Below are 21268 nucleotides of genomic sequence, written 5' to 3' on the forward strand. Positions count from 1 at the left end.
TTGGGGCACATGAACTGTTTGTGAACTGCTATATTGTGGATATTAATGTACTCACTTCTCCACAGTTTGTGTTTCTTTTTGTTGACATTAGCACAGGATGCTCATGAAAACTGGACAATTCCAGTACTGAGTATGCCTACCTACATCCTTGCTGGACCTTGAACACACATGTATTTTGTACATTTGGGTAGGGATTGTCCTGCTATGATACTGTGTGGGGGTTGTAAAGTGCTGATGTAACATTATTTACTGCTAGAATGTCTGGTTCTGTTATCACAGTCATGTAATGCAATTCCACAACAACTGCTGGTAAAGTTCCACAGAACAGTTTTTGTGTTATGGCATTCCTATCTTTCCTTTACATTCACTCATTCTGATGCATGATATATATATTTCAGCAACAACCTACTGTTTATCTACTGTGGCTTAGTGGTACTTCATGCAGTCTAGTGTGTCCAAGGTCCGGGGTTCGAGAATGACAGAGGTATTTTATTTTGCTTCTGAGCAGAAAAAGGGCCCTGACATACAAAGAGATGAAGGCACTTTTAAGCAGTTGTAAGTGGGTTTGCGTGGGTTTGCGTGATGCTTAGCAATACTTAGCTAAGGGCACACAGGTGCACACTCGCGCAAACCCGCTAACTACTGCTTAAAAATGGTTTATCCCGCTAACCCCTGCGCTCATTTCTTTGAAAGAAAAGAAAATGGGGAGATAGGAAAGTGGTGAAAAAGGGGTGCAGAGAGGGAAAGACAGCAGGGAAAACAGCTCGGGATGTGCAGGACGGGTGCAAGGAAGGTCCATAGCTGCCCATTTCTTTAACAGCAACAGCTGTGCATATACTAATAATTTGGATGGAAATTTGAAACCTTCCACCCCTGAGAGAGGGGTGAGGACAACGAAGTATGTTGTACTGCCAATTAAATTTCAGTTTATGTGTCCAGCAGACATGTGTGCAAAATGGGCAGCTATGTATGGGGCGTAATTTTTTTGTGGCAGCAGATTGCCCATTTTTTTTTTAGGTGAGAGTGGAATGTGGGGTAGGGGAAGTAGGTATATTTGGGGAGGGAGGTTGGGGAGGTAAACAGACAAGACAAACAAGATGCATACAGGGGTGGAATATGACACATGGGTTGGGTGAACACCATTGATGGGGAAGCATGTTTAGAAATCACAAGCCCATGAGCCCACAGATGGCAACAGTGGAACTGAGATCCCCACCCATAAGCAGTCACCACTGCACCTTCACAGCCCGGAGGATGGCTGTGCTGGGAGCTGCGTAGGAGGGCCACACTCACCTGTGAGTTGGGCCACTCTTGCCTCGAGCTGGCATAGACGATCAGCGACTGAACACTCAATCTCCCTACGCACCACAGCCCGGACCGTTCAGAGGGTGATAGGTGGCCCTCCTCCAGCCATGCTTGCATGGGGGGACGAGCCCCATCCCCTGCAGTGCTTCCACCCAAAGATGGCCCAGGACCAACGGAGGAGGAGGTCTCGGGCTGGACATCGAACCTGCTGGTGCCAGGTGCCATCGCTAGCTGAGGTGGGACAGGTGTGTCCGCTGGGACCGGCCTTCCCATATGTTCTATGTTTAGGAGGATTTAATGACAATATGGGTGAGTAATAGCCAACAGAATTCCAATTTAGTTGTAACAACATACATTAGTATTCCCATTAACCCAACACACCAGAGTTCCAACAGCTGAACAGCAAGCATAACACATGCATATATAGAACAACAGTGGACATTCCAACAGCATACAGGATTGATTGGTGGCAACAGGCCACTAAGATTGTAGTATGTGAACAGGGCACATGCATCAAAGTAAATGCAGATATTTATAAACCAATAGGACATGTATCCCAACAAATGTTATGAGATTAGACATACCCATTGAGGTGTGGAATTGCATTGTTTAGGCACATACAGTAGGGTGTAAAAAGATACCTCCATTAACAACTTATATATACTTGTAGTTTACGCTACCTTCCTCTTGACTGCAGTTATATCTCTCCTACATGTATTATTACACTGGGCAATGTCTGTTAAATTGTAAAATGGGTTTTGCAAGTTCTTAATATACCTGACCTGCATCTGACATACAAACTGTCCTGGATGCAGATGTTACTGCTACATATTTATATATTTCATGTATATTTAAATATCTACATGTCTGTATGTGTTCAGATGACATTATCAGGTATATGTTGACAGCTCCCTACATTTCTAGCAGCACACTGGCATTTCTGGGGAACAGAATAACAAGCTACTCATCTGCCAGATTAATCTGTACATGCCGGCCATGAACCGACAGTTGAGGACTGTATATATGCTTAACAGCTACTGGCACTCCTTTCATCCACTTTATATGGGCCTACCCATGTGTGAGTTGACTGCGCTTATTACAACAGTACTATTTCTATAATGCAAGAGTACAACAACATATCAAAGAAAGTGACATGGACACACTCCAGGAATTATACCTTTATTAATTACATTACACACTTTTCTAGTGGCTCTCTCATTTATTTGATATATCAGTGCATGCAGAGGTCTTTTATTCAAGACATATTATACCTTTATTAATGGGTTACAACACCTTTTCATGCTGTCTCACTTATTTTATATAACAGTACATGCAGAGAAGTTATTCAACACTCATTATACTTTTATTAATGGGTCACAACACTCTTTTTCAGGCTCTCTCACTTCTTTTATATGACAACATATGCAGAATAATTACTAACCTGCCTGGTGGTGCAGCCTTAGCAGCCTATCTGCATAGGCTTGCTGATTCGCAGCAGGGACACCTGCAGCTGTGAAGTAAATGAAGGGATATTGAGACATACCTATCCATAACATGGACTACTATAGCAATTCTTACATACTTCATTCCATGTCTACATACTCAGTAGTGGGGCATTTTCCATTTGATGGACCTCCTGTATCCACTGGTTCAGTTGGTCCTCCTTGCGTCTCTTCAGGTATGAGAAGTGGTGTCTGATCTGCTCACCAGTCTGAAGGATGTCTGTGGCACTGGTGAGATCATGTGCTAGACGGTTCCAGGCTTCTGCTTTGTACTCAGTGCTCTGAAACTGACCCTGCAGGAGTCTTGCATCATGATGATGGACGAGGAGCCAAACCATTACTTTTGACTCCTCAATGCCCCACCGTTGCACTCGAAAATGAGAGCCCTCTCCAACATCGGCCATACTGTCTGCAGATGGGAGCTACAACCAGTTATGGCAATTATTCCCGCCTACGGAGCTTAAATATGCCGCATTTCCTGCACTTATTTGTGATTGGCCGGTTTTGAAAATTCTCAGCTAAGAGCAGACCTGCTTAGCAATGGGTAAACTTCCATTGATATATATGAGTGTGTTGGAAATGCATCCATATTTAAAGCTGTCATGGCATAGTGGTTTAGTACTGTGATTATGGTGCACAGTATCCCGGGTTCAAGGCCTGCCATTGCTTTTTATTTTACTACTGGCCAGACCGGCTTGGAGGTGTGGCTGTGTTTAGCCGACTTTGCTCAACTTTGCCCAACGTTGCTCGACGTTGCTCTATGTTGCTTTACGCTGCCTGACATTGCTCGACATTGCCCGACATTGCCCGACATTGCCCGATGTTGCCCATCGTTGCGCTAGTTAGTGTGGTGTGCAGCTCCGCGCGAACATATTTTGTTTGCGCTAGTTGGCACGATGCGCAGATCCACGCAAAACTATTGCGCTAGTTAAAGCAGTGCTCAACTATGAGCAATTGTACTTAACTGTGCTTAATACTAGTAAACTTAGCTTAGTAGTGCTTCACATTGCTTAAGATACGTTACTTGTGCATTTATCAGTATGCATGACCATTCCTCATTCTTATATATATATTAAATATCATTCACTACCACATAGGCCATTTCAATGCATTTTACTTAGATTTAAAAGGTAAATGTCAGGAATTCTATTTATGCACACATTTCCGACAGAAAATAGGTAGGGGAGTGGCGGGACTCGAACCGGGAATGCCTCCTCTTTGTGCAAGTGCTCTACCACTACGCTATTGCTATATGGCTTAATTTGCATATAAATACTTTATTATCCTCTTCGATGTCTACACTGCTCCCTGTAGTTAAGCAATGGGCAAACCCATGCATACACACGCAAATACGGGCAGCTATATTGTGAATAATAAAAAAAAGGAACCTTTACATTTTAAACTTGTACAGGAATTTAGAATGTGGGGGAGTGTAGTGTTGGGTATGTGGACATTTGAGCAGACTTGCTCATTTCAGTTGATATTTGCAGTTTAGGCACTTGCAGGAGTGTGGATATTTTGACTGCTTGGCAGTCTGACACACCCCCTGCAGTCATGCACGCTCCGTGTAAGCCTTAGAGTTGAGTCAGTGCACCCTCATGAATATGCATGACGCGCTGACATCATACCCTTACACTGCGGTTTCCATGTAAGACTTAGTTAGTCTTACAGGGAGGATTAGTGAATCCTGGACTCTATGTTTTAAAAAGGTTGTTTCAGCTACATACTGAACTTATTTTACTGCCTGCACTTTAACAAAGTCATTTTTGTGTTTAAATTACCTGTTTTAATTGTTGTAGGCTACACTCTCAAGTGTGATAGCCATTTCTGTGCATTTAAAGTGTTTTTTGATTGTATCTGCTTTATTTTCTGAAATAAAAAATACTAATTTTCCTGCCTTTCTAAGCTAGTATAGTCCAGTTTTCAGGTTAGTGCTGAATTCAGGGCTGTGTTACAAGTTTCTGTGTTTGCCCACACCTTACTTGAATAGAAGGAAGTTTCTCTGTTCACTGTGAGAGAGGGAGTTTTGAGCAGCCTATCTGTCCCTGGAGTAGTGGTTTCAGCCCAGAAATTAGTAGTTTATTGGCCATTTTGATCTAATTTCCACCTCTTTCATTTCCCTGCTATAAAACCTGCATTTGCAAGTTTTTTGCGCTAGTATACAGCTCAGCAATCTCCTGCCTGGTGCCCTGCAAAGTTTTACAGCAGCAGAGAGACAAAAGAGAGACTTTGGAGTGATTAAGTATCATTTTTCTGCATTTTCTCGCTGCCTTTAGCTAATTCTGCCTAAAACGCTGATTTTATAGGGTTTCTGTGTTTTAAAAAGCTTGTTTCAGCTACTTATTGAACATATTTTACTGCCTGCCCTTTAACAAAGTTGTTTTTGTGTTTAAATTACCTGTTTATCTGTTGTAGACTACACACTCAAGTGTGATAGCCATTTCTGTGCATTTAAAGTGTTTTTTTTTTATTGTATCTGCTTTATTTTCTGAACACCCCCCCCCCAAAAAAAAATACTCATTTTCCTGCCTTTCTAAGCTAGTACAGTCCAATTTTCAGGTTAGTGTTGAATTTGGGGCTGTGTTACAAGTTTCTGTGTTTGTCCATACTTTACTTGGATAGAAGGAAGTTTCTCTGTTCACCGTGAGAGAGGGATCTTTTAGCAGCCTATCTGTCCCTGGAGGAGTGGTTTCAGCCCCAAAATTAGTAGTTTATTGGCCATTTTGGGCTAATTTCTATCTCTTTTATTTCCCTTCTATAAAACCCGCATTTGCAGTGCTGGTTAGCTGGGGTACAACTATTCCCAGCTCCACAAAGTCTAATCTTCAATTTTTCCCTTGGAACTAGACAAACTTTCAACTTAAGCCCTCAAACCATTAACTTCTCATCCCGGCAGTTGCTCACAACTCATAGCAAAAACTAATAAACCTTAGCACTAGACCCCCCCCCTATACTGTAGAGAAGGACAAGGCCCTCTATTTGACCTTACCAGCCAATCAGTAAAACAGTTCACTGTAGCTATCCAGGCATGTCCAAAGGGCAGTTTCAGGTGTACTCTCTTGTCCAACTGGTGAATCTGGGCATTTTGAGGCAATGTTACAATTGCCTCATGTACACAGACAACCCTCTCCTCCTTCCACCAAACACTAATACATGCGAGAGATGCAATTATACAGCCAAACTGGAGGCTAAGCTCTCTCAACCCAAGACTGGACCAGGCTGTCAAGAGGAGAAGGGAATTCCTTGCATTACACCACCAGTCTCACACAGATCTATGAAACCAGCACTGGCAAAAAAAACACATAAATACATGAAAACATACTCGGAGGCACTAAATAAAAATCTGCAAAAGCAACAGAGACCTCCAAAGCAGACATCCAAGTAACCTCCACCCCCCACCACAAACCATGAAACACATACTTTACAAAACCAGTGTGCCACACAATCACAGCCCTTAAGGCAAAATAACATACCCAACACACTAGTAATAGGTGACTCTATAGTCAGGCACACTGACGTCCCACTCACTAGGCTGAAGAAGGAGAAGGTTACTGTTAGCTGCCTGTCAGGTGCCAGGATCTGCCACATAACACAAGCACTCAGGTCACTCCAGAACAAGTACAAATATGACTCTGTCATTGTCCATGTTGGTGTGCATGACCTGAGCCGTACCTTCCTGGACTACATGAAAAGAGACATGGAGGAGCTCTCTGATCATGTAGCCCAGGCCGGTATGACCCTCACCCTGAGTAGCATCCTGCCCTCACCAAGAATGATACCACGGTATAGAGAAAAAATTATCAATTTCAACAATTGGCTAAGCTTCTGGTGTCATTCAAACGGGATCCAGTGTCTGTCAGCCTGGGATGACTTGCTCAAAAAGCCATGCTGCTTCACTAGAGATGGCATGTACCTGTCACCTTTAGGCTTTTGAATACTGGTCAAGGCTCTTGTCACTCCCATAGTGGCTTTTTTAGGCAAGGCTCAAATGACAAACCCACTGCTGTAAACAGCACAAGTAACAAAAAACTGAGGGTAATGCTACTCAATGCCAGAAGTCTAAACCTCAAAATACACACACTCAAGGCACTCCTCAGTATGGAGAAAATTGATATATGTGCAGTAACAGAAACCTGGTTTAAGTCTCCAGAGAGCACTGCAGCACTACCAGGGTACAACTCATACCAAACATTTCGGCCACAAAACTTCGGCACTTACATGAGTGCATGGATCATGCTATCCCAAAGAGAACCAAGATGCTATCCTCCAAAAAAAAGGAAGCCAATCTGGTGGTCCCCTGCCATAAATAAACTGTACAACAGAAGGAAACAACTGTTGCAAAAGAAAGTAAAATCCTATGAGTGAAAGAGCTCCCTGGTCAGCATCAGTAAGAAGCTGTGATCCCTGATAAAATCCTCCAAAGCTAGCTATGAAAACAAAATCACCACTGATTCTAAAGACAACCACAAAGCATTCTATAGCTATGTCAAGAATCTCAATGGCAACACTCAGATCTGCTCTGAGTTACAGCATAATGGCACTAAATATACAGACCCAGCTGATATTGCCAACATCCTGGCAGATAGGTCCAGTGCTAACTTTACCCCCCTCTCACCCCCTAAAGAGTCCATCTCTATACTGGAAGAATGCAAAGTTCCTGTAATCATGGTTGCACAGGTAAAAACCACACTCTTCAAAGCCAAGGACACAGCATCCATGGGACCAGACAACATCCTAGGCTGCGTTCTACATGAACTACAGAATGAACTGGCACCCCACCTAAGTACCATGTTCAATCATAGCCTCACTTCAGGCTTTGTGCCTACTGAGTGGCGCACAGTGACGGTTATCCCACTCCACAAGGGGGGAGCCACCAAAGACCCTGGCAACTACCGCCCCATTAGCCTGACGAACCTGGTCTGCAAGGCCATTGAACATATTATCATTAAACTTATAACAAAAGACATTGGTAATCTCCAAACTCTGGACCCTACCCAGTCTGGGTTTGTAAAAGACAGATCATGTCTCCTAAACCTGATAGACTTTTTTGAAGCAGTCACCAAAGCCGTTGACAAGGGTAAGATGGTTCACACAGCCTATCTAGATCTTGCCAAGGCTTTTGACACCATCCCCCACTCTGGAATTATAGATAAACTCACTAAACTAGGCTAAATCCCTATGTCACAAGATGGGTTGCCAACTGACTCACTGACAGAACCCACATTGTGAAAGTAGCAGATTCCAAATCCAACTTCAGACCAGTGACAAGTGGAGTAGCACAGGGTTCAGTCCTGGGTACTCTCCTGTTTGGTATTTGTTTACCTGAAGTACAGGCTAACACAGAAGGTCTTTGGCTAATGAGGTTCGCAGATGACTACAAACTAGGAGCCATAATCAAAACTCCTAACAATGTGGACATCCTACAACAGGGCCTCACTGAGACAGATGCCTGGTGTCAAAGCCATGACCTCAAGCTCAATGCCAAAAAGTGCATTGTCATCCCCTTTGGTAAAACTTCTGTACCCATGAACTGCAACATAGGCGGTAGTATACATAACACTGAAAGTGTGATAAGAGACCTTGGGACACAGGTGGACAGTAGTTTCTCCTTTGATAATCACATCACCACAGTAGTCAGGAAATCTTTCTACGTGGCACACCTCATCACAAAAGGTTTCTCATCCAGAAAAAAAGAGGTCATTGTTCCCCTCTACTAATCACTCATTAGAACCATTATAGAGAACAACACCCCTTTTGGTATGTACCTCACAAGACATCTGCAACAACTGGAAAGGCAGCAGAAATACCTCACAAAGAGGATTACCATCCTCAAACAGATAACCTACACAGACCATCTCAGAAAACTCCAGCTTTACTCCGTCACATATCGCCTACTCAGAGGTGATCTCTGTCTAACATACAAAGCTATGTCAAACCCAGAGCTACTGGACATGCTCCACTTAAAAAAATCCCAATCCCTCTGAGCTACACGCTCTTGGGACCTAAACCTTGTCAAAACAATAAACAGAACATGTCGGAGGGATAGATTCCTGTACCAGAGACTTCCCAGACACTGGAATAAACTACCTATCTATATCAAACAAAGCTCCTCATTAGCACTCTTTAAGAAAAATCTTGATGATTGGATAGGAAATAAGAAATTCACCCCGGGGATCACCTCTGTGGCTCTACTCGACAGTGGCACAGGAAAATAATTTTCTTGGGTACCTTTATGGCTGGGCTTGTATAGGCCACAGGGCCAATAGCCTAGTACCCACCTATGAACCTAGGAAACTATGAAACCCAGACCGAAATACAAAAGGCGGGGGAGTATCCATATTCATCAAGGATACCCACACCTCCAGGTTAGTGGCACAGCACGATGCTTCAGAGATCATCCACATGCAACTAAGAATGGGCAAAACTGCTGTTCAAATTATAGCGTGCTACAAATCACCCACCATGTCCCAGGATCCCCACTCTGCATTCCTGGAAACACTGGGAAACATAACGGTACTATCAAACACCCTGATATTGGGTGATTTCAATTACCCAAACATTAACTGGGAGAAGTACTCAAGTACAAAATCTCTTGCCCAGCATTTCTTAGAATTTATAAACTCAAATGCCCTGGATCAACTGGTCAACACCCCCACCAGAGGTGGCAACAAATTGGACCTGGTCATCACCAACATGGACGACCGATGTTCCACACTGGAGGTCAATCCCTCGCTGGTTAAATCTGACCATAAACTAATCACTATGGATATCCACATTCCACCACCACCCCCGGTCAAAGAAACCACCGTGAAAAACTTTTCAAAAGCAAACTTCATGTTACTTAAGACCGAGGCGGAAGGTTTCAAAGCTCCCATGCTAAAGGCTAACGCTGTCCAAGCTGCAAAATCCTTTACTAATACACTCTATGGGCACCTACAAGAATGCATGGATCATGCTATCCCAAACAAAACCAAGACTCACTCCTCCAAGAAAAGGAAACCAGTCTGGTGAACCTCTGTCATAAACAAGCTATAAAATAGAAGGAGGAAACTAGTACAGAAAAGAGTAAAATCCCAAGAAGGGAAGACATCCCTGATCAGTATCAGCAAAAAACTACGTTCCCTCATAAAATCATCCAAGGTTAGCTTCGAAAGAAAAATTACCATGGACTCCAAAGATAACCACAAGGCATTCTTTAGCTATGTCAATAATCTAAGGGGCAATTCTCAGATCTGCTTGGACTTAGTGCAGAATGGCACAAAATACACTGAGCCGACTGCTATAGCCAACATCCTGGCAGACAGGTTCAGTGCAAACTTCACCCCCCTCTCACCCCCAAAAGGGCCCATAACTATACCACAAGAATGTAGTGCCCCTGAAATCACAGACACTCAGGTTAAAACAGCCCTCTCCAAAGCCAAAAACACAGCATCAATGGGACCAGATGGTGTCCCAGGCTGCGTCCTACACAAGCTCAAAGATGAACTAACCCCTCACCTAAACACAGTGTTTAAATTCAGTCTCTCCACAGGCTACATGCCTACAGAGTGGTGCACAGCAATGGTTATTCTGCTCCACAAATGTGGAGCCACAATGGACCCCGGGAACTATCGCCTTATAAGCCTGACTAGCTTGGTCTGCAACGCTATGGAGCGCATTATCATGGATCTCATTAACAGAGACATTGGGAACCTCCAAACACTGGACGCTACCCAGTTAGGCTTTGTTAAGGGCAGATCATGCCTCCTAAACCTGATGGACTTCTTTGAGACAGTTACCAAGGCTATAGACGAGGGAAAGACGGTCCACACAGCTTACCTAGATCTCGCAAAGGCCTTTGAGACCATTCCCCACTCAGGTATTATAGACAAGCTCACCAGCCTGAACATAAACCCCTGCTTCACGAGATAGGTTCCCAACTGGCTCATGGACAGAACCCAAATGGTAAGAGTTGCAGAAGCTAGGTCTGACTCTATACTGGTTACAAGTGGCATTCCCCAGGGCTCAGTCCTAGGATTCCTCCTGTTTGGCATATACTTCTCAGAGGTACAGGCATGCACAGGTGGACTATGGCTGACCAACTTTGCCAACGACTGCAAACTAAGGGCTATAATTGACTCTCCAGTTGACACAGACATCCTCCAAAAGGATCTCACTGAGACAGATACCCGGTGTCAAAACCATGGCCTCAAGCTAAATGCCAAAAAGTGCATATTCATCCCCTTTGGAAAAAACAAAGTACCCACAAACTATCACATATGTGGTAGCCCCCTAAATACGGAAGATGTAATAAGGGATCTGGGGACCCAAATAGATAGTAACCTCTCCTTTGATAATCACATTGCCAAAGTGGTTAGAAAATCCTATGTGGCCCATCTAATCACAAAAGGGTTTGCATTCAGATTGAAAGAGGTCATTGGGCCCCTCTATGCATCACTCATCAGACCCATCATAGAGTACAAAGTTCCATTTGGGATGTACCTCACAAGACACCTGCAACAACTGGAAAGACCACAGAAGTACCTCACCAAGAGGATCACTGGTCTCAAGCAGATGCCCTATGCAGCTCAACTGAAGAAACTTCAGCTGTACTCGGTTGCATACCGCCTACTCAGAGGTAATCTCTGCCTGACATACAAGGCCATGTCCAACCCAGAATTGATGAACATGCTCCACCTAAAGAAAACCATATCCCCTCGAGCCACACGCTCCAGGGATCTAATCCTCACCACAACAATAAATAGGACATGCTGTAGGGATAGATTCCTGTCCCAGAGAATTCCCATGCTCTGGAACAAGATTCCAGTCTATATTAGGCAGAGCTCCTTGCTAACCCTCTTCAAGAGCAACCTTGACGAGTGGATGGGAAACAGAAAGTTTACTCCAGGGATCACTTCAATGGCTCTGCTGGACAGACGCACAGGGAACTAATCTAAGGGTCAGCAAAAGCCAACACATTCCTGATAGGCATAAAGGCATATAAATGCCTTTGGGCAGATAGCTTAGTACCTACCTATGAACCTATGAACCTATGAACCTAAAAAGCTGTGGTCCATGAATAAATCCTTGAGGGATTACTGTACTATTTACTTGGCATTTGGATATGTTAGTTTGCCATTTGACACATTGTTGCATCTCAGTAAATTAGTTAAAAAATATATTTTGAATTCTGTTGGAGCAGCCTAGTGAGGAGAGTTGTAATAATAGTTTTGAATGAGACACTGTATCAAAGACTTTAGATAGATCTAGTAATATAACAGATATAAATTGGCCTCAGTCCATTGCTCCGTAAACAGTATCTTTGAAGGATAGTAGTGCTGTTGTGGTACTTTGTACAGGCCAAAAAACATGTTGGAGAGGTGTGAGGCGGTTATTTTCTAAGAGGAATTGTATTAGTTGTGTGTGTATACATTTTTTGTACTATCCTAGATAAGGGGGAGAAGACAGAGATAAGTCTGTAGTTTGATAATTCCTGTTTTTTTCTTTTCTCATGTAAGGGAAAGATAATTGATTTTTTCCAAAGTTTGGGTACATAGGATTCAGTAATAGACCCATTTATCAAAATACTAACAAGATAGGCTATTGCATTGGTGGCAAGTTTTACATATTCTGATATAAGATTGTCTGCAGACAAGAAACATGGCTTTAGTTTGGAAAGTAGTTCTTGTGCTAGAGAAGTAGATACAACTTGAGGAGAAAAAGTGTGTTTTTTTGTGGTGAAAGAGTTTGAGATGGGGTGGCTGTCTATGGAGTCTGTGTTAGGTAAATTCTCTGTATGGTTAGAATTATTATTGGGTGAGAAGAGGTTTGTAAGTTTTAGAATACTATCTGTGAAGTGGGAGTTAAACATGTCAGCTATTTCAGATGCTTCTTTATCTGGAGCTGGTAAAGGATTTTAAGCTGACCCTGGAGAACGACGTTTAGATATATATGTATATATATATATTTTTTTTTTTTTGCTTGATAACGGAGTTGCTTGAATTTTAGATGATCGGTTTCATTTTTGCATCTTCGCCATGCTTTCAAGGCTCATTCTCTAGCTAGTAATATTTGTTTAGTCGATTTTGTAAGCCAGGATGAATGGTCTGTTTTAGTCCTTTTGGTTCATAGAGGAGCTAAGCTATTGAGAGTATAAAGAAAAGTGGCTTATGGCTTCATCGGTGGGATAATTTTTAATGAGGAACAGTTTATGTTTTTTAGGATATTATTCAAGGAGCTGTTGGTTGGATTTGATAAAATGTCTAGAGGTTTTATAATTGTGGATTTTAGGCATACATTGGGCAGGTGTGAAGGTATCAGCTGGCAAATGGTCACTTAGGGTATTTGATAGAATATCAGAGTTGGAATAGTTTAGAGAGTCTTTAACTAGGATCAAATCAAGGGTTGCACCTAGCTGATTTTTGCTATCTACTCTGATAGGGCAGGTTATAAGCTGTGTGAAGCCATGGAGGTAAGCATGTTGTGTTGGAACAATAGTGGTCATGTTTTGCCAGTTAATGTTTGTGTCACCCATTATAATAGTTCCATTGGAGATTTTATTAGAAGTCCAGTAGAAGAAGTCTTAAAGAGTTGGGATATTTTGGCCAGGAGGTATATGTACTACTCCAATGCAAATTTCTTTAGTGTCATTTATGTGTACAGATGCTAGGAGAATTACAGTGTTACTGAAAGTTGGGAAGGTTTGAAGAGGGGGGTGATTGATAAGCTGGAGTGGTAAATTAATGTTACCCCTCTGCCTTTTTTGTTGTCCCTATTTTTTCTCAGAATGTTGCATCCTAGAGGGTCAATTTCAGAGTCATGAATATGTGGTCTGTGCCAAGTCTCAGTGACTGCTATTATATCTGGGGAATGGAATGTTATCCATGCATGAAATTCTGGGATTTTGTTACATATACTATGTATGTTTAGTGTTATTAGAAATATTATTTTTGCTGGAGAATGGTTATGTACGTCCAAGATTGGGGTGAATATCACCATACTGTAAGACTTTAAGGAGTTGGGTTGTGACATGTTGAAGAAGTATGTATCTGTTAGAGTGCTTGGTGTGTTTGTTAGGTGTAAGTTTTATTTTGCTGGATATTGGTAGGTAATAGAGTTTAGTAAACTGAGTTGTGTTGAATTCGAATAACTAAGACGTTATGGTAGAATAACTATTTATGTGAATGTCAATAGGTAAGAACTGGATAGATGTTTTTATAAAAGCTGACCATAGAATAGAATTAATAGAGGTGGGTTGTAGGAGTAAGCCAAGTGATGTAAGTAGTGATGTAGAGAAAATGAGGTGTTGTATAGAGGGCAGCATATTTTAGGTATATAAAAATCAGAGAAGAAGTAAGCTATATGTGTAAGTATACATTATTGTGTAGCTGGTGTAGCTATATGAAGGTCAGAGAAGAAATAAAATATGCATAAATAAATTAGTTATAGAGGAGGAATAATAGAAGAAAATGACAAATGAAACTTGGTAATAGTGTGTCTATTAAATTCATTCAGCCTTATATTGAAGTAGTTGTAATTTTAGGTACCAGAGGGGTTCTATTATATTGATATTAGCTAAATGAATGATGGAGATGAGTGGGCAGAGTTATGTTGACTGTAAATGTAATTAATAGAGGGTGAGTGGGAATAGGGGTAGTGAAGTGGTTTAAGTATAGCGAGGGTGAACTGAGTGGGATGGACCTTGTTTGAGGCAGCACAGAAATAATCATTCAGCAAGCCACTATGTTATATGTTTAATGATTTACTTTTTAATTCTGTTTGATTACAAAGTTAAAAAGATAAATGTTCCTAATAGAGGTTGTGCATTTTGCAAATTAAAGAGACTGGAAAGTATAGAGGTGTCAGAGCTGTGTATGTGTGTGTGTGGGAGAGCAGGTCTGAAAAGGCTAAGATTCAAACATTAAATAATAGCGAGTATCACTATAGAAAAGAATAAACAGTAAAGTGAAGGTACAAAGCTAAGCAGAAGGGGATGTAAAAGGATTATTTGGACCCAGTGCTGTGCTACAGGTGACTGTGTAGGCAGCACAATATCTACACTTAAATTATATTGTTGGTTAAAACATATTTTATGTGTTAGAATGCAGTTGTTTTGTTTTTGTTTTTCCCACAAAGAGTCTAAGATTGCAGGATGCAGGGTCTTGGTTATAGCCAAAACAGTTGGTAAGCAAGGCAGAGAAAACAAACGTATCAGCTAAAATAAAAAGAGAAGAAGAACAGCTGCTGTATGAGACTAGTATGGAATGAGTTAATTACTTTACAAGTCTGCCCTAGTGTGGAGGAAAGAAGAAACTCAAGTTAGTGAAGGTTTTGTTAAATGTGCTTAGTAGAAATTGAGAGGGTTGAAAGGAAATGAGGCTAATACAATAAACAATAATAGAAAAGAGAGGACAATCGGGGAGAAGAAGGAATGGTCTTTTGATAGGACAAAACCACAAGGCAAGTTAATGCAATGTAGTTAGTGGGAAAGTAAGTAAGTAAGTAAGCAGGGGTAGTTTGAGAATAGCGGCCACAGTGTGGATGGAAAAAATTATGCATACATACTGTTATGAGGAGCCAGGAATCTACTATGCTACAACACATGTATGAAATATTTCAAGTAGATTAATCTTAGTTTCAGCAGAAGAGGTCACATACGCAGTGCAATAGTTCCATACGATTACAGTTAAAATGCATGTTTGCTATTTCCACTATTCAAATGGCAATTATAGTCTTATGCACAAAGTATGCTTTCATTAAAGAAATAGCATAGAAAAAGGCCAGAAGACCACATAAACATGAAGAACACCTTCCTAGGTAATTTTCAGTTTAATATTCACAGTGTCACTAAAAAGCTCCCTTTTGTATTTAAGAGCAATTCCAATCTTGGTATCATATTACTAAAAGAACCAAGTTATTATTAGCAATTCCAATACTCGCTACATATAAAGGAAGAATGCACTAATCTTTGAATGAGTCAAAGCCGCATGTGTTAAGATGCCAAACTAAGCCACTCTGAGTTAAAGACAACAAAGTCCACTACAATTTATATAAGACTAGCTTCTGCATAAAACATCAGATGTAGATGATAAGCAGTTGTATAGTCGTATCTACAGTAGTGGACAAGTATGCAGTAATTAGAATGATCACAACCATAGGAAAATGCCAAAATGTAAACAATAATCATAAGACACAAAGTGAGTTATGCAGCTGGACTGAAAACAGTCTGAGGTAGTGAAGAAAACAAGTAATAAAGAAAAAAAAACTTACAAGAACACAAGACGAAAATTTAATAGGACAAAAAGGACAGCCATTGTTCATACAACACTGGAGTTTCCCTGGGCCAGGCTCAAGTGTTGGGTAAGGGTAGGCAAAATGTCTCTGAACGCCAGAGTGTGAGTTATGAATGGAGCAAGGAATGCTTGGAGATAAGGCGGCTGATACAAAACTGTAAAAACAGTAAAAAGGAGACAAGTATAAAAAACACAGTACTTCACCAAAAAGAAATATACTTGTTGAGGAAATAAGGCAACCTCCGTTCTTCTTGAAAAAAAGTTAATTTAATGGTCCACCACAGGGTAAATAGAACACCATACAGTGGCACAAAGCCACAGCAAAAGCAGCACCAAAAGAGCATAAACGCCAATAAATTCCACTGCGTTTTCGTTTCAGAAACTTCCTCCGATGAAACAGAATACAGACTGAAGTTTCATAAAGCTCTTAAATACTCTATACAATTAACATTGATCACATAATTCAATAATTAAATGCCCTATTATACAATTGAAAATGTCAGTACCATATAAGGATTTCCTGTGGAAAACTTAATACTTTTAATCTTTTTAAATAAAAAATTCACCTGGTTTAAAATTGTTAAAAAACTTACTAATGACAGATAGTCATAGCAAAGTAAGATGATTAAAAATGTTAATGTTAAAAACACATCCCAAAATACTCATTGTACATATTTAAAAACAATTATACATATCTTGATACAAACAACTGTTCTAAAGATTCTAAAACTAATAATGCCATCTAGTGGTCATGCTTTGTTATTACGCCCTCATAAACAGTAGTTCATAAAACTCTAAATCAAAAATAATTTTCCATTTAAAAAAGTAGAAAAGTATAATTTAGTGGTTTTTTGGTGAATAAATGGATGAAGAGGGTTACATGAAATTAAATAATAAGTAAACAGGTTCTATTAATCTAATAAACCAACTATTAGTCCCTATACACATAACTAGGATTATTAATTATTAGAGTTTAGTGGCTCTCATCTTCAGGACTGGGGTTATAGAGATGGTCTCATTTAACCCTGGAAATTTATTCCCTTCTAGGTCCAATTGCCATACCAATTCCTTATGTTCGATCCAAGTTTGCCATGGACCACCCCTCGGGTCCATCTCTACCACATCTAGCACAAAAAAAGTGTAAGTAGCTTGGTCACAATTTAATAAATGCCTGTACAAGGCATTATTGCAATTTTGATTTTTGATATCATAACAATGTTCGTAAATCCTATTTCTTAGCTTTCTCTCTGATTTACCAACATAAAATGCCTCACACTTAGTGCATGTAGCAAGGTATACTATACCCTTCGTTTGGCAGTTAGCAAAGTGCTTGCTGGTAATTAACATGTCCCTACTCTTGATGTAAACTGTATCCCTTGATATCACATAAGGGCACTGATTGCAACTACCGCACTTGTGGGTACCAACCCTACCTTCCCTGATGATCTCGCTTGATTTTTTCTTTTCTAATACATTTTTTATACTTTTCCCTTTTCTAAAGGTACATTTAAATGGTTTATTAAAAATTCCCTTTAGGTCCGAGAATTCACCAAAATTATTCCATTCATTTTCAACCATATTTCTAATTTTGTATGCTTCTCCACTGAAATCCATCACAAAGTTACCACTTTCATTGTTGGTTTCCTTGTTATTATCAATCTGCCAGTTCATGTCACCTAATATAGGCTTAAATTGGTTGACCCTTTTTGTCTTGACTTCTTTCTCTATTTCTTTCACCAAATAAGGGGGATAACCTCTAGCTAAGAACATCCTCGTCAACATCTCACATTCTACCTCGAAGTCCTCTTCTCTAGAGCACATACGACTCCCTCTCACATACTGGCCCTTTATAATCCCTTTCTTCTGATGGTATGGATGTGCACTATCAAAGGCCAAAAACGAATTTGAATAAGATTGCTTTCTATACACTTTAGAATAAAAATTCTCTTGTCCTTTCCCAATAAATATGGCAAGATATCTTAGACAACTCGGATCTTTAACATAGGTAAACTTCAAAAAAGAAGTTGTATGGCTTAAATATTCATAAAATACTGTAAATTCTGTATCGGTGCCCACCCATAGGAAAACCATGTCATCTAGATATCTTTTATATAGTTTCCAATACTTCTTATAGGGTGAATTGATGACAAATTTATTCTCCCAGGCTGCCATAATTATATTGGAGTAAATGGGGGCACACCTGGCCCCCATCGCTATCCCTTGCTTCTGCTTAAAAAATTCGCCATCAAAAAACAGGAAATTATTGCTTACAACTAATTCCATCAAGGTCAAAATCAACCTAAACTCATTATTTGTGAATTTACCATAATTCAACAGTCCCTCCTCAAACCATTCTAAACCTTCGACAAGGGGGATGGAAGAAAATAAATCCACTATATCCATTGTTATGAATATAATATTCTCATCAAAAATATCATTATTCAAGTTTTTCAATAAATCCCATGAGTCTTTTACTATCCCAGAACTTTCCTTAACCACCATTTTTAATTTTTCATCCAACCATTTAGCAAGGGGTGCCGTTACTGACCCTTCAGAGGCTACTATGGGTCTCAATGGTGGGTTACTAACATCCTTATGGGTTTTAGGCACCCCAAAAATTGTGGGTACTCGGGGTTTGGGAACATTAAGATACTTATACAAGTCCAAATCAATACTTCCTTCAAGTAATAAATCATTCAAGGTTAGCCAAATCTTTCTATTACCTATATTTATCTCATTCAAAGAAGCACGTTCATACCTGTCCTCGTTATGTAATATTTCCAACATTTTTGTCTTATACAATGTCTGTTCCATTATCACTGTCCCTCCCCCCTTATCTGGTTTAATCACCCTTAGGGTTGGGTCCTTGGATAGCTTAAGTAATAATGTTGTCTCTTCCTGTGTCAGATTGGGTGCTACCCAGTTCCTATATAACCCACTTCTAATCTTTCTTTCCATTAGAATCTCAAAGTTCTTGAGCTGTGGATTCAAAGGGGGGTTATATGTACTTTTTCTCCTAAGGGTCCCACCATTCAATCCTTCCCCCTCATTGTCCTGAAACAGAAGTTCCAAATTCTTCTTTCTAAGGAATAGTTTCAGGTCAATCAGGACTTTACTAATGTCTGCTTTTCTATTTGGTACAAATTTAAACCCCTTCATAAATAGGTTGAAAAAAGTATTGTTTATTTCCAAACTAGTGTAGTTATAAATAATATAGTCATCTTTGGTCCATACCTGTCCATTATTAGTGATTCCATTGTTACACTTCAACTGTTCAGGGTGGTTCAATTGGGTATCTAATACTTCCTGTATTTGTTGTTGTTGTATACAGGTCCCTTCACCCCTTGGTAGTAGTTTTTTTGGAAATTATTTTGATAGTTAGACTGGTAGTTCCTTTCATAATTATTCCTAATCCTTTCTGACCTTCTAAGGGGTGGAAATGGCTCATACTCCCTGTCATCCCTTACATTGTCAGCTGTTTCATTATCCAAACCATCTAATTCCTTATTTGTAACCCCCCACCCTTCCCTAGGGAAAGAGGTACCTCTTGGTTTGGGGTAATGAATATTTTCTTTATATTCGTTCAAATCTCTCTCCAATTTCCTACATTTTCTTTGGAATATAGATTCAATACTCTTCTCAATACTACTAAGCGTAGAAAAATAACTCTTTTTACTACCCTCAACTGTAAACAGTAAATCATTCGTTATTAAATTATTAACTTCATCCACCTTTTTATGCAGCCCTACCATCACTCTATCATTTTCTTTAATTATAGCCTTTAAGATGGCAAAGCCACAATCATCAAATATTCCAACCAATTCCTCATGGAAATCACTTCCAACTTTAACTTTATTTGGGTATTTGCACACCCTTAGGCCCTTAGGCACTATTTTCAAGTTTAAACATTCATTTAAATAAGTATTCTCAAGTTCAAGATTTTTTAACCTAAATAAGCAATCATTCAGCACATTGAGATTAGTGTCATAAGATGAACATGCATCATTTGGCCTCATTTCCGGTACATTTTTTACACTAAAACTAAATTTAGAGTTATACACTTTAGAAAAATCAGTTGTTTGAATGTCTTTGTTATTTACCAAACGTTCATTAGGCACATTTCTTAATGAACGAACACCCGCAGCAGAGTCTCTAAAATCGTATCCAGCGGTCCTCACTTCCTTCTGTCTCGCTCCAGTATTCCTCGCACCACTCACGCCAGTTCTTACGCATTCTGTGCTTTCACTCTCAGTCCTGAAGATGAAAGCTACTAAACTCTAATAATTAATAATCCTAGTTATGTGTATAGGGACTAATAGTTGGTTTATTAGATTAATAGAACCTGTTTACTTATTATTTAATTTCATGTAACCCTCTTCATCCATTTATTCACCAAAAAACCACTAAATTATACTTTTCTACTTTTTTAAATGGAAAATTATTTTTGATTTAGAGTTTTATGAACTACTGTTTATGAGGGCGTAATAACAAAGCATGACCACTAGATGGCATTATTAGTTTTAGAATCTTTAGAACAGTTGTTTGTATCAAGATATGTATAATTGTTTTTAAATATGTACAATGAGTATTTTGGGATGTGTTTTTAATATTAACATTTTTAACCATCTTACTTTGCCATGATTATTTGTTATTAGTAAGTTTTTTAACAATTTTAAACCAGGTGAATTTTTTATTTAAAAAGATTAAAAGTATTAAGTTTTCCACAGGAAATCCTTATATGGTACTGACATTTTCAATTGTATAATAGGGCATTTAATTATTGAATTATGTGATTAACGTTAATTGTATAGAGTATTTAAGAGCTTTATGAAACTTCAGTCTGTATTCTGTTTCATCGGAGGAAGTTTCTGAAACGAAAACGCAGTGGAATTTATTACGCGTTATGCTCTTTTGGTGCTGCTTTTGCTGTGGCTTTGTGCTACTGTATGGTGTTCTATTTCCCTGTGGTGGACCATTAAATTAACTTTTTATTCAAGAAGAACGGAGGTTGCCTTATTTCCTCAACAAGTATATTTCTTTTTGGTGATACAAAACTGTAGTCGTACCGATTAATGATCCACACACCCAGTATAAAAAGGAAAGCTGTGGACCTTCTTTGAAGGCAGCACAGAAACAATCAGTCAATGTAATACTATGTTGTATATGCTTAATGGTTTTTACTTTTTAATT

This window comes from Protopterus annectens, chromosome 4.part0 (genome assembly GCF_019279795.1).
Source record: "Protopterus annectens isolate FY-2018-M chromosome 4.part0, PAN1.0, whole genome shotgun sequence".
Lineage (NCBI taxonomy): Eukaryota > Metazoa > Chordata > Ceratodontiformes > Protopteridae > Protopterus > Protopterus annectens.